We start from the raw sequence: 13,907 nt of genomic DNA on the forward strand, positions 1-13,907 counted from the left end.
CCCCTCGTCCCCCTCTCCATCCCCCCATCTTACCTCCTTCCCTTCCCCACAGCACCTGTATATATGTTTGTACATATTTATTACTCTATTTATTTATTTATTTTACTTGTACATATCTATTCTATTTTTTTTTATTTTGTTAGTATGTTTGGTTTTGTTCTCTGTCTCCCCCTTTTAGACTGTGAGCCCACTGTTTGATAGGGACTGTCTCTATATGTTGCCAACTTGTACTTCCCAAGTGCTTAGTACAGTGCTCTGCACACAGTAAGTGCTCAATAAATATGATTGATTGATTGATTTAACTTCTCTGTGCCTCAGCCCCTCATCTTTAAAATGGGGATTGACTGTGAGCCCCATGTGGGATATGGACCGCATCCAACCTGATTAGCTTGTATCCACCCCAGTGCTTAGAACAGTGCCTGACACACAGTAGCACTTATTATTATAGTTCCAACAGAAGTTCAGAAAATTGAATGAATAAAATGATATACATATAAGTGGGGATGATGCAAGCAGAGTTAATGATTGGGTTGGGAATGCCTGCTGGGGTTTTTGGAGTTTCAGGAAAGCTTTAGACAAGGGATGGGAGGACAACTGGCTATCTGAAAGGGGAGGAAGTTCTGAGAGTGAGTAATAGGTCACAGATGAGTGAGTTGACAACAATTTCCAGTAAAAAAACGTTCACTTGAGAGGAGCAAAGAGTGCGAGCTGGAGTGTAATGGGTGAAGGGAGCACCTGAAGGATAAAGAGCACTTTGAAGCCATTGATCAGAAGTTGTTTTATGAAGAGGAACAATAAAAATTGTGTTTTTTTAAGTGCTTATTGTGTGCATCAAGGTACTAGGCACTGGGTTAAATGCAAAATAATCATTGGGCTGCAAGGTCTTCCATTAGATTATATACACTTTATGGGTAGTGATCATGTCTACCAACTCTATTGTTCTCTCCCAAGTGCTTAGTACAATACTCTGCACAAAATAAGTGGCCAATAGATACTACTGATTGTTCAGACCACAAGATGACAAGATATTGAACTAGGGTCATGGTGGTAATTATGGAAAGGAAGGGGTAGATCTGAGAAATGATGTGAAGGAAAATGGGGAGGACTTAGAGATACACAATTTAGGAAATGAAAGGCAGAGAGGATCCCAAGATGACATCAAGGTTGTTTGAGCCTGGAATAGAGAGGATGGTGGTGGTGTCAGTGGTGATGGGAAAATCAGGGAAAAGTGATTTTTGAAGGAAGACTGAGCATTCAGTTTTAGCCATATTGAATTCAAGGTGTCCACTGGGACATCCCTGAGGAGGTAGCCTGGCAGCAAGAGAAAGTGCGAGTTTTGTGGGAAGTCAGAGCTTCACTAGATCTACTTCCAAATCTAGTGAAGTAGATTTGGACGTTGATAACCAGAGATGGCAATTAAGCTCATCATTTATGAAAAGATCTGTAATTTATTTATATTAATGTCTGTCTAACCCTCTAGACTGTAAGCTTCTCATGGACAGAGAACTTTTTTACTAACTCTGTCATAAGCAGAGTGGCTTAGTGGAAAGAGCATGAGTTTGGGAGTCAGAGCTCATGGGTTATAATCCCAGCTCTGCCACTTATCAGCTGTGTGATTTTGGTCATCAACTAACTTCTTTGTGCTTCAGGTAACTCATCTGTAAAATGGGGATTAAGATTGTGAGCCCCACATGGGACAACCTTATTATCTTGTATATACCCCAGCTCTTAGAACAATGCTTGGCACATAGTAAAAGCTTAACAAATACCATCATCGTTATTATTATTATATTTTCTGAAGCACTTAATACAGTGCTTGGTACTCAGAAGTGCTCAATAAATACCGCTGATTGATTGACTACCCCAGTATCAATCAATCAATCGTATTTATCAATCAATCGTATTTATTGAGCGCTTACTATGTGCAGAGCACTGTACTAAGTGCTTACCCAGTACCTAGTACAGCACTTAGTAAAAGTAAATGCTTAACAAATACCACAATTTATTAGTAGCATAAGAGAGCCCCGAATCTGTTTGATATCAGAAGGGAAGGAGGATGGGAGCAAAGGCCTTTAGGGGATAAGGAATCCAGTCACCCCTCCCTCACCTCCACAGCACATATATATATATATATATCTGTACAGATTTATTTCTCTATCTTACTTGTACATATTTACTATTCTATTTATTTTGTTAATGATGTGCACATAACTTTAATTCTATTTGTTCTGAAGATTTTGACACCTGTCTACATGTTTTGTTGTATGTCTCCCCCTTCTAGACTGTGAGCCCGACATTGGGTAGGGACTGTCTCTATATGTTGCCGACTTGTACTTCCCAAGTGCTTAGTACAGTGCTCTACACACAGTAAGTGCTCAATAAATACAATTGAATGAATATATATATAAATATATATATATATATACATTTATGTATATTAATGCCTGTCTACCCCTTTAGACTGTAAGCTTGATGTGGGCAGGGAACATGTCTACCAACTCTGTTATAGTGTAGTATTCCAAGTGCTTAGTACTGTGCTCTGTATGCCATAAATGCTCTATAAATGCAATTGATTGATTCAGGGGCAGTTAGAAAGGAGGATAGATGGAAGCTGGAGCAGGGAGGCGTTGAAGAAGTGAAGAAGGGCCTTGGAGAACTTCACATTCACATCTGTTGGCCTGTATCTTGCCAATAAGCAAGGTAGCCAAGGTCACCCAGGGTTGGCAAGGAGGAAAGTGGAGGAGCTCAGGACTTAGGGGAGATTTAAAGGACTGCAGGAGTCTATGAAGGAGGTGTTAGTAGTGCTGCTGAATAGAAGGGCAGGGGTAGAATGGACAAGGAAAATTTGAAGTGGCAGAAGTTGGCCTGGATTCTGGGTTTTCACTCCAAGAGTGCTGAAGCAGAAGAAACAACTGTGGGACAGACCGCCACTCTCCCCACCCTCAAAGACCTCCTAAAGTCACATCTCCTCCAAGAGGTCTTCCCAGACCTCACCCTCATTTCCCCTATCCTCCCTCCCCTCTGTATCAACTACGAACTTGGCTGTGTACCCCTTAAGCACTTTGATACTCACTCCAGCTCCATAGTATATGTGTAAATATTCTTATACTCTATTTCCCCTCTCCCTAATCTTCTGTAACGTCAGTCTCCCCCTGTTGACTATAAGGTCCATGTAGGCAGGGGTAACATCTACCAACTCTGTTGTATTGTGCTTTCTCAAGCATTTAGAACAGCGCACTGCACACAGTAAGCACTCAATAAATACCACTGATTGATTGATTAGCCCCCGAGGCTGTGGGCTAATGATGTTAGCGCGATGGAGAGGCTCTGCACATGCCTACTGTGTGCAGGGCACTATGTTAAGCGGTTGGGAAAGTAGAATACCGCAATCAAGAGTGACAATTAGAGCTCACAACTAGTTCAGAGGGAATCACGTTTCTACAGTTTCCTTTTCCCAGGAACATGTACATGTTCCCTTCCTCCTCCCTCAGACCGTGGCCCTCTTGAGGGCACCCGGCTCTTCCCTCGGGTCTGTTGGACAGGGCGGTGCCAGGGGGCTCAAGTGGGGAACAGGGGTCTTCGGAAGGAGAGTTGGGAGGGGAGGCCAGTTAGCTCGGATGTCCAGCAGGTGGCGCCTTTTACTCTGGCTTCCTTGGTCGGGCCTTGAGCTTTACCTTGACTCAAGAATGTTTAGTCCCGCCAGATGCTTTCCGCTCACCCCCAAATCACAAAGACACTTCAAATGCCCGCACGTGTACGCAATCTCAGACACACCCAGCTTCTTTTGCACCAAAGACTGCTGTTTTTCAACGAAAACGGCCCCTTCTCCCCAGCCCTCAGCCATGCCCACCCTTACACACACGACTTGGCAACCCCTTCATATAGAGCCCTGACCCCCCTGCTCACACAGTCCTGCCCCCCATACAGAGTCCTACACCCCACCTAGCCATCCCCCCCACACCGGCACAGTGTTGTGCTTCCTCCCCACGTGCCCTGTCAACATCCCCTGCACACATGGCCATTCCTCCTTGAACATACAACTCTTCTCCAATCTGTATATCTGTTAGGTGCCCACCCAAGCACTTCAGAAGTCAGATCTCTAGTGTCCCCTGCACTGGGGAATGTGTACCGGCTAGCGGTGCCCCAGCTTGGAAGCAGCATGGTATAGTGGTTAGAGCATGAACCTGGGAGTCAGAAGGTAATGGGTTCTAATCCCCCCCCATCGCTTGTCTGCTGTGTGGCCTTGAGCAAGTCACTTCACTTCTCTGTGCCTGTTACCTCATGTGTAAAATGGGGATTGAGATTCTGAGTAGACTGTGAGCCCATTGTTGGGTAGGGACTGTATATGTTGCCGATTTGTACTTCCCAAGCGCTTAGTACAGTGCTCTGCACAAAGTAAGTGTTCAATAAATACAATTGAATAAATGAATGAATGACAGGGACTGTTTCCAACCCGATTTGCTTGTATCCACCCCCATCACCTAGTGCATTGCCTGGCACATAGTAAGTGCTTAACAAATACCAAATACCAAAATTATTATTACCACAGTTACCCCCTCCTGGTGGATCCCCTGGCTCTTTTTTCCCTCCCCTCCTCTCACCCTGCAGAACACAGCACTGACCAGGCTTCAGCCTGATCCTCCATCACCCTTCCTTCCTACCTTGCCGTGCTAGCTGCCCCACAGCCTGGCAGCCAACCTCCCCCCCGACCCATGTGGATGGGGAAACTGAGAACTTCCAGGGGAAAGGAGCTTCTGGTTCCCTGAACTTGTGGAACTTTCAGCTTTATCAACAGCACTCTCTCAGGGCCAATTTGGCCTCGAGGTAGGGGGATGACCTGGAGGGAGCCTCCCAGCCAAAGCAATCTAATAGGTTTAAACATGGTGGGGGGAGGGTGTTGTTCATGGTGGGATTGGCACTAACTCATGAAGGTCCAGGATACCAACTCGCAACCAGGCCCCGGGCACTGGAAGGCAAAGGAAGGCACTCTGGCTTGGTGGGCAACCTTGCAGCATGGGGCAGTGGCTAGAGCAAGGGCCTGGGAATCAGAAGGTCATGGGTTCTAGTCCCAGGACTGCCACTTGTCTACTCTTTGACCTTGTGCAAGTCTCTTCACTTCTTTGGGGCTCAGTTACCGCATGTGTAAAATGGGGATTGGGACTGTGAGCCCCATGTGGGATAGGGACTGTGTCCAACCTGATTTGCTGTATCCACCCCAGTGCCTAGCACATAGTAAGTGCTTAACCATTACCACAATTATTAATGACCCACAGCATCAAGGAATTTCTGTGCTCTCTTCTGCATCTGGTTCATGGAACAAACCAAGACTCTTAACTGTTGAGCTCCCGGGGCACTTGATCCAGGTTGGCAGTGGCTCTGCACTACGGGGGCAGAAGGCTTTGGCATAGATGGATTCATCAGTGTGGGGCAGACATAAAAATCTCCTGTTCTCCCCCCGGTGAGATCAGTTTGTCACTGAGGCTTTCAAAGATTTGCTCTCAATTAGAACCCAGGCAAACCCTAGGGCCAGGCCAGGAAGCCACACCTGCTTGTAGTAGACGTTCCCCAAAGCAGGCAGCATGAGGCACCTATAGGGTGGCAGATGAATGGATCCTCCACTTAATTACACCTGGGAGCATCCCACATGGCAGAGGAGGGGGTACAGAAGCAGGAGAGTCTCCCCAGGCCAGCTCCTCTGCTATTTATAAAATTTGTCAGCACCCTCTGCTGCATCCGATTAGCGCATCCCCCCTTCACCCGCCTCTGACTCCCCCTCCCTGTTCTCTTTCCACTCTCCTCCCCCCCAACTTTCTCTCTCCTGCTCCCCTCTACTTTTCTTCCCCATCCTCTCCTCTTCCCCTTTTCCTCCTCTTCCTCCCTCCCCTCCCTGGCTCTCTCTCTCTTCTCCTCCTCTCCCTCCCTCCCTTCACCGGCTCTCCCTCTCTTCTTCTCCTCTCCCTCCTCTTTCTCCCACTCTCCCTCTCTTCTCCTCCTCTCCCTCCCCTTTCTCCCACTCTCCCTCTCTCTATTCCTGATTTCCCTCTCTCTTCTCCTGCTTTCCCTTTCTCTACTCTCCTGCTTTCCCCCTCTCTACTCTCCTGCTTTCCCTCTCTCCACTCTCCTGCTTTCCCTCTCTCCCTTCTCTGCCTCCCTCCTCTCTCCTGCTTCCTCTCCTCCTCTCCTCACCCCTCCTCTCTTCTCTTTTCCTCCCTCCTTCCCTTTCTTCCCTCTTTCTTCCTCCCTCCTTCTCCTCGCTCCTCTCCCTCTCCTCCACCCCGCTTCCTTTCCCGTACTCTTCATCTTCCCCTTCCTCTTCTCTCCCTTTTCCCCTCTCTCTCCCCCTCTCTCTTTCCCTCCCTCTCCATGTGCTGCAAAGGTTGGCTGACTGGAGTTGTGGGCCAGTTGCATCCCCAACCACCTTTAATGGGTGCCACCAAGGAAGCCCTAAAGCAGTCAGAAGAAGCTGGTTTTGGGTTCCTGGTTCTGGGTCCGACCCCGCCACTGCATCCCAGAGAAGGGCCCACAACCTTTACCAGATCCACAGGGCACCAGACTCCTCAGTCCACCAAGGCAAAGCCAAGAGTGCTACCCACTGGGGACAGTGAGGGCGGCAGGGCGGAGGATGGCAGGGCACTACTCATCAGGGGACAAAGCCAGGGGTGGGGCGACTGCTGCTCCGGAACCGCAGGCCTGCCTCTCCCCGGCGCCTGGCAAGGCGAAGTGCCAGTTCATGCCAAGCGCTGCGATCTCATAGCGATGCATAATTCATACCCGTGCATGCCAGGCTGTGCCAGTTTTAATTAGCTTCTAACTTTTTGTCATTTATTTTCCCAGGACCGTTTCATAAATAAGTGATGGGAAAGGGAGCAGGAAGAGAGGCGGGCGCAGGCGGGGACGAGCAGCAGATTGTGGGTGGGGAGGGAGGCATGGGCCTGGCTTCCTCTGAAAGACCACGCTGCCTCTCCTAAGCTGAAGGAAGGGCCTCCCAGTGGACCCTCCTCGGAGGTCTTCCTTCATTTATTAATTCGTATTTGTTGAGTGCTTACTGTGTGCAGAGCATTGTATAAGCACTTGAAAAGTACAATGCAATATGGACCTACAGCCCCAAGTCAGCCCAGGGCCTGAATCCCTCAGAGAGGCGGGGCTGCCCACACTGAGAGAGAGAGAGAGAGAGAGAGAGAGAGAGAGAGAGAGAGAGAGAGAAGGGAGGGGGCAGAGAGAGAAGGAGGGAGGAAATAAAAAATGGGGATGGGTAGGAAAGGGGAGAAGAGGGAATTGGAGGATAATAGGAGGAGGGGGCTGTTTCTGAAGCAGAATCTAGGCTGGTTTCAGGGTGGCTCTGATTAAAGAGAGGGAGCCTCTAAGCAGAGGGGCTCTGGAACCCAGAAGTGCTGGGGGAGAAATGGGTGGAGAAGACAGTGAAAGCTGACCTTTCTCCAGGGCCCAGCCAGGACCCTGAAGGAGCGACGCTTCTCCCACTACACCTCAAAGCTGTGGCAGAGGCAGGATTGTTGGCAGGCCCAAGCCATCAGGCCCACCCTGGCCTCATCCCTTCGGGCCTGCACCCAGACCCCCGGGACACCCTATACAAAGCAGGTGTCCATCATGGCCAGGACAACCCTCCCTCCCACCCAAGTTGTAGATCAAGTCTGCCTCAGATTTCTCCTCAAGGATGGGGCTGGTCTGGCTGGACACTTGCCCCAACATGACCTCCAGCCCTCTCGATGCTCAGGCGTGGAAAAGCCCACCTCCCCATGGCTTCAACAGATAAAGAAATATTTCAGAAATCTGGAGCCAGTGGGAGAAACCAGGGTTCCTTTGCTTTTTTCCCTCCCTCCTCAGGACCCACTCGCCTCTTAGGGTCACAACTGGAGAGTTTCCACTTCTCTACCAGTCTCGACTATGGGAGGGAGAGTCAAGCAGAGGCATTTCCATTCTTAGTTTGGGTAGTGGCTAGTGAGTGGAAGACAATCTGCTACAAGTCAAAACTCCCCTGCGCTGGGCAGCAGCTGCTTAGGAGAGAGTCGAGGGTGGAGACTCAAGTTACTGCACGAAAGGAGGCAATGGTAAACCACTTCTGTATTTTTACCAATAAAATTCTATGGATCCAGTACCAGAACGATTGCAGATTGAGGTGGGGCATTCTGGAAGAGATGTGTCCATGGCATCGCTATGGGTCAGAGACAACTCAACAGCATAAGACAAGATGGAACCCACTGGATGGGAGCTTAGTGATCACCTCTGTGGAGCTGCAGAGGACTGGCTTGTCCCCTCCGGCAGGCCGTAGAGGGGCTCAGATGCAATAATAATTATTATTATTATTATTTATAATAAAATATAATATAATATAAATTATTATAATAATAATAATAATTATTATTATTATGGTATTTAAGTGCTTACTATGTGCCAAAAACTATTCTAAGCACTGGGGTGGATAAAAGGTAATCAGGTGTCCCAAGTGGGGCTCACAGTCTTAATCCCCATTTAACTGATGTGGTCGCTGAGGCCCAGAGAAGTGAAGTGGCTTGCCCAAGGTCACAAAGCAGACAAGTGGCGGAGTCAGGATTAGAATCCACATCCTCTGACTCCCAAGCCCGTGCTCCTGCCACTAAACCCCGTTATCTACTAAGCTGTTCAGTTCTGGGGTCCCAAAGCCCAGAGACGCCAGCAGGGTGTGGCCCTGTAGAATTGAGGTTGAATGTGCAGGGATTTGGGGTATGGGGAGGCTTGCGTCTCTTTGGGGTCAGGGGGAAAGTAGGAGAGGGGGGTATGAGCCCAGCTCTCCCCCTCCCGCCTAGTCTCAGCAGCACTCTCCCCACTGCCGGGAGTCCCACAGGTGGCTACCTGCGTCTCACCAACCCCCAGGGCAAAGAGAGGGTGCTTAAAGTCCAAAGAAAGACCGAGCTCACCTTCCGCACAGCTACACGTTCATTCTTTCAATCGTGTTGATTGAGCGTTTACTGTGAATAGAGCACTGTACTAAACGCTTGGAAAGTTCAATACAGCAGTAAACAGAGACAATCCTTTCCCACAACGTGCTTAGAATCTAGACGGGAGTCAAGACACAGCTCTGCCTCTCTGTCCTTAGGGGTCCGATCCCCTTCCCTCCCTTCCACTCCTTATTCCGGCGGAATCCAAGAAAGGGATGGATTTGGGAGCTTGTTCTCCGCTGGTAACTGGTCCTGGCTCCGTTCATGTTGTTTGCTCGCTCTCTCCCTCAACCCCTCGCGCTTCTGTTTCCTCTCTAGGGGATTCGCAGAGTTACCAAAGCAGCAAAACTCCCGTGACATCAGCTGAGGGCAGTTTAACTAGCACTGAAATATTCATGGCCTGAACGCCGAAGAGCCTGCGTCTCGCCCAAGGCTTCTCAGCTGCGCTCCGGTGGGCGACCAGGGGGGCTCGAGGAGATCCTCCTCCTCCGACCCCCTTCTCCCCCTCGTGGGAGCCTCAGCTTGGCCCGCTCCCCAGAGCCTCCTGGAGGAGGAGCCTCGAGGAGGAGGGGTTTGGGGGGAGGTGGGGGAAGAGAGGGAAAGTTGATCGTGGACTCGTGCAGCCTTGTCGGCGGCAAGGACTGAGCGTGGAGATGCTTTGGCTGCGGGGCTCTGAGCCGGCCAGGGGGAGCCTCGAACTCAAGCCTCAAGTCGTGGGGGAGCGCTGAAGACTCCGGCCAAAATCCGGGGAAAGCTGATCCCTGGAAGGAGGCTGGACCCTCTCTCCAGCCCCCAACGGATGAGCCTTCTTTCCTTCCCCGGAGGAGAATCCGGGGGGGTAAAAAAAAAAAAGAAGCTCAAAGCTCCCCGCGGGAGGGGGAAGATCCAGCCGGAGGGGGATCCCCTCGCCAGATTGGAGGTATGGAAAAGCGGGGTTCCCCCTCCCTCCCTTTCCCTCACCCACTTCGGGGCATGAACTTAGATGTGCTCCCCGGCCGATAGGAGAGTAGGAGGTTCCGAAGCGTTTCCATCAGCTGGAGACATCTCCATCTCCTCTCCCCACCAGTTAATTCCCCCACTCCAGGGGGAATCGCTCCTAAACCTGCTTGTTCCTCGGAGCTGATGGGCATGGGGGGGTGGAGGTCAGTCCTGGGCAGTAAAAAGAGTGGCACCTAGAGTAACTTTCTCTCCGCGCCTCCCCCTGCTCATCTCTCCCGGGAACTCTTTCTCCTTCCCAGTTGGGTGTTGGGGGCGCGTTTTTCTCACCCGTGGTGTGGGCCCGTGTAAATATACAGAGTCCCGGGGGCCTCGTCACACGTGGAGTCCACGTCTTGGGGTTGAAGTGGCGAGGTCTTGGTAGAGGGAACAGTGCTCAGCGCTTAGAACAGCGCTTGGTACGTAGTAAGCGCTTACCAAATACCATGATTATTATTATAATTATTATTAAGGGAGAATGAGAGACGGGGGCAAATTGGTTGTGCTGGGATTTGGGAGTCCTCGCCACTCCCGTGCTTCCCAGATCGGGGCGGGAGCGGCTGGAAAAGCCCCGGACGACCTCCATGGGTCCCACCTAGTCATTCCTGGGAGGTAGAGATTGTGCCGCCAGAAATGGGTCGAAGGGGGACGGAATACCCCCTCCCCGCCCATCCTTTGCTTGTGTCCGCCCCAGCGCTTAGTACAGTGCTCGTCACATCGTAAGTGCTTAACAAACACTATTATTAGTGTTATTATCCTCAACCTGCCCCCGTGATCCCAAAAGCAGCCGCGCCGGGCAGTGTCAGCCCGTTGGGTGTGAGATTTAGCCATCCCGCAGCTCCGCGTGGCGATAGTCACCGTGGGAATGTCATTTCTGCCCGTGAGTATCTGCTGTTAGGTGAAGCTGAGCTGCGTCAATACTGCTGGCTCTCCTGACGTTGCCCACCTCCTCGCATACCCCCTTTCCCAAACCTGCACTGGGGAAACCCACATACAGGGAAATACCAGCCTGCCTCCCCTCCAACCTCCACCAAACCACTGGGCTGTTTGGGATCCTCTGGGTGGGTTTTTATTGGAGCTGGATTGGAAGTGGGGGAGTTGAGGGGTGGAGGAGGAAGTTCCCCTCGGGCGGGAGCATCAGTTACTCCTAAGCACCTTTTTTTTTAACCAGCTCTGCGGGCGGGAATTAAGCTGGGGATTCGGGTCGACCCTGTCCCGAAAGGGAAGGTCCTAAGGGCGTGAGTGCGAAACGAGCGTGAGCCGGCTTCTGTGCGTCGTTATGCCAGGATTTCACCCTCCAGGCACGTGTGCGGTCCTGCCCATCCCCTCGTGCCCCATTAGCTCTCACCCCGAGGGCTTTGCCTTTCAAGCCGGCACGTGGGTGGGGCACGGTTTTCCGTGACGGAGGCAGCTCCGGTGGGCTTATATCTGCAAGGATGGCCACGGCCAGGCTCCCCTGAGCATAGGCTGCCCAGTACAGGTATTGTTTTATTGTATCCTCCCAAGCGCTTAATACAGTGCTCTAATAATAATTATTCATTCATTCAATCGTATTTATTGAGCGCTTACTGTGTGCAGAGCACTGTACTAGGCGCTTGGGAAATACAAGTTGGCAACATACAGATGGTCCCTACCCAATAACGGGCTCACAGTCTAGAAGGGGGAGACAGACAACAAAACAAAATATGTGAATAGGTGTTGTCATCAGAATAAGTAGAAATAAAGCTAGATGCACATCATTAAGGAAATAAATAATAATAATAATAATGGCATTTATTAAGCACTTACTATGTACAAAGCACTGTTCTAAGCACTGGGGAGGTTACAAGGTGATCAGGTTGTCCCACGGGGGCATAGTAAATATGTACAAGTAAAATAGAGTAATACATCTGTACAAACATATATACAGGTGCTGTGGAGAGGGGAAGGAAGTGGGATGGGGGGAGGAAAAAGGGGGCTCAGTCTGGGAAGGCCACCTGGAGGAGGTGAGCTCTCAGGGCTTTGAAGGGAGGAAGAGAACTAGATTGACAGATGTGCAGAGGGAGGGCATTCCAGGCCAGAGGGTAATTACAGTATTATGCACTTACTATATGCTAGACACTGTACTAAGCGCTGGGGTGGATTGCTTGGCACATAGTAAGTGCTTAACAAATACCATTATTATTATTATTCAAGCAAATCGGGTTGGACACAGTCCCTGCCCTGCACAGGGCACAGAATCTTCATCCCCATTTGACAGATGAGGTAACTGAGGCACAGAGAAGTGAAGTGGCTTGCCCAAGGCCTTGCAGTGGACATGTGGTGGAGCTGGGATTAGGACCCATGACCTTCTGATTCCGAGGCCCTTGCTCTATCCACTCCGCTCTGCACACAGTACGCACTCAATAAATACAATTGACTGATGGGTCAGAGTCAAAGTAGAGCCGCTATTCGCCCCTGGTGCCCAGTGCCACCTTTTTCTCGGCAGGCTGTCCCCTGACTTCCTGTGGGATTCCAGGGTGGGGGAGGTCCCTCCCAGTTGTGGCAGTTGCATACAGCAATCCGGGGGCCACACGGGCTCCCCAAGGGGCCAGGCTAGCACCTGAGCTGCAGAGGTGGTAACGGCGGCAGTGAGCAGAGGGAGGAGACAGAAAGGGCCGGCCCTGCCCAAGGAGTGGGACTCCACCGATGTGCCCAGTGTCTCCCCAGAAGGAGAAGAAATTAAGGCTGTCTCCTTTGCTCTCATTTATCTTTTCCCTCCCTTCCTCTCCCGCAAGGGGAACGGCCCATTAATAATGTCTCACGAGGGAAACGTCTCTTCTGCAAAAGGAGATGGCACCGTGGCGTCCATCATACCACCTGAACGGCACAGTCCATCATGCCCTCGGGATAGCTGAGGTTTTTTGGGGGGATTTACAGAGGTCTGGTGCAGTCCCCTGCTCCAAGGGGCTCAGAGCTAAACTAACTTTACCCTGTTTGTCCTCATTTCTGCCCTGCACTCCCTACTCAGAGTACTCCCTACTTAAGTGGAGGACTAAGATCTAGTACAGTACCTGGCATGTAGTAAGCGCTTTACAAATACCATAATTATTATTATCCCAGTTCCTGGTGAGGAGAGGGAAGGGGCTCTGATGCCTGCAACCAATTGGCAAGAACGGGACAAATCGGCTCTGGGAACAGCGTGGCTAGCTGGTCTCCTTAGGCATTTTGGCCTGTTGGAAAGTGTGGGAGACTGGGAAAGGTTTCCACCATCTAATCTTCCACTGGCTGGGGTTTTCTTCAATAAATCAAAGGTATTGATTGTTCGGTATACAGAGCACTGTACTAAGCACTTGGGAGATTAGACAGAGTTAGAAGACATGACCCTTACACACAGTGAGCTTACAGTCTTCCCAGGTAAGAAAGACAAGGCCAGGATGTGGGAGGGAGGGCAGATATCAGACCCATGGAGCCTGGGGAGAGGGTTAAAGTTGACACGGGAAAAGGTTGGGAGAGAGGAAGTTCTCAGTCTGAAGTGTGTGTTTGTACAGGCATGCATGCATGTGCACCACTATTGCTCTCCTGTTTGCTATGAATGTATGCAAAGATGAGGATTTATTACTCTATTTTACTTGTACATATTTACTATTTTGTTAATGATGTGCATATAGCTTTAATCCTATTTGTTCTGATGATTTTGACACCTGTCTACATGTTTTGTTGCCTGTCTTCCCCTTCTAGACTGTGAGCCCGTTGTTGGGTAGGAGCCGTCTCCATATGTTGCCGACTTGTACTTCCCAAGCACTTAGTACAGTGCTCTGCACCCAGTAAGCACTCAATAGGTACGATTGAATGAATGAGGAAACCGCACAAGCCCAGTGGAAAGAATGGGGTTAAGTCCTCCTAGCCAAAAGCTTTGTAGTGCAGCAGTAGCGCCCTTGTGGGTGTGTTCACCTTTTCTTATTGCTGCTAGGTCTGCTAAAGCCAGGCATTCTGAGTCCTCTGCAGTCTTCTGTCAATCAGTGGTATTTATTGAGCATT

The 13,907-nt window shown here is 50.2% G+C and overlaps 1 protein-coding gene and 1 non-coding gene across 5 annotated transcripts in view; both read left to right on the plus strand.

Annotated features, from left to right (window-relative positions):
• The first annotated feature begins 7,850 nt into the window (after positions 1–7,850).
• On the plus strand, positions 7,851–7,983 carry LOC119926393. Its single transcript, XR_005450272.1, has one exon. It is a non-coding gene; the product is annotated as a small nucleolar RNA SNORA7 (small nucleolar RNA).
• Positions 7,984–9,701: 1,718 nt separating this feature from the next.
• CDH23 (cadherin related 23) overlaps positions 9,702–13,907 on the plus strand; it is a 425,144-nt gene continuing 420,938 nt past the window's right edge. For all 4 annotated transcript variants that reach the window (XM_038744221.1, XM_038744217.1, XM_038744218.1 and 1 more), the window contains exon 1: positions 9,702–9,852. The gene's annotated coding sequence lies outside the window, so the exon portion shown is untranslated. The remainder of the gene's footprint in view (positions 9,853–13,907) is intronic.

Source organism: Tachyglossus aculeatus, chromosome 3 (assembly GCF_015852505.1).
Source record: "Tachyglossus aculeatus isolate mTacAcu1 chromosome 3, mTacAcu1.pri, whole genome shotgun sequence".
Taxonomy (NCBI): Eukaryota; Metazoa; Chordata; class Mammalia; order Monotremata; family Tachyglossidae; genus Tachyglossus; species Tachyglossus aculeatus.